This window comes from Meleagris gallopavo, unplaced genomic scaffold, assembly GCF_000146605.3.
Source record: "Meleagris gallopavo isolate NT-WF06-2002-E0010 breed Aviagen turkey brand Nicholas breeding stock unplaced genomic scaffold, Turkey_5.1 ChrUn_random_7180001871442, whole genome shotgun sequence".
Classification (NCBI taxonomy): domain Eukaryota; kingdom Metazoa; phylum Chordata; class Aves; order Galliformes; family Phasianidae; genus Meleagris; species Meleagris gallopavo.
In genome coordinates, this window is record NW_011136216.1 from 1 (window position 1) to 526 (window position 526).

Here is a 526-nt window from a genome sequence, read left to right on the forward strand (position 1 = left end):
TGTAAGTGGCGTAGGGTCAACGCGCGTTGGGTAGGGTGGATGTCGGGGGATGTGCGAAGGCGTGGGGAGGTTGGGTCCGGGTTGTACGGTTGTGTGGGTGACGTGCGGGGAATTGCGGGCAGCGTGGGGTCGCGTTGTGGTTGGCCGGCTTTGGGGCTGTGGCCCTTGTTTTCCCATGGTGGCGGGCGGTGGCGGTGGCGTGCAGCTGGCAAGAGGGCCGGAGCAGGAGCACGCAGCGTCTACGGCCATCCCACCCTGGCAACGCCCGATCTCGTCCGATCTCGGAAGCTAAGCAGGGTCGGGCCTGGTTAGTAACTTGGATGGGAGACCTCCTGGGAATACCGGGTGCTGTAGGCTTTTGCTGACGGGCTTTTGTTGCCCTCCGCTCCCGCGCCGGCGGGCTGGCCGCGGGAGGCGTGAGCTTTTGTGTTTGGGGACAGCGTTCCGATATGCTGTTTTGTAGTCCCTACTGAGTTAGTGTCAATTTGGCCTTTTTCTTCCTTGCCTCACTTCTTGATTCGCTCCT

The 526-nt window shown here is 62.0% G+C and overlaps 1 non-coding gene across 1 annotated transcript; it reads left to right on the forward strand.

The window, feature by feature from the left end:
* The first annotated feature begins 237 nt into the window (after positions 1-237).
* On the forward strand, positions 238-357 carry LOC116217675. The gene has a single exon (XR_004162368.1). It is a non-coding gene; the product is annotated as a 5S ribosomal RNA (ribosomal RNA).
* The last annotated feature ends 169 nt before the right edge of the window (positions 358-526 follow it).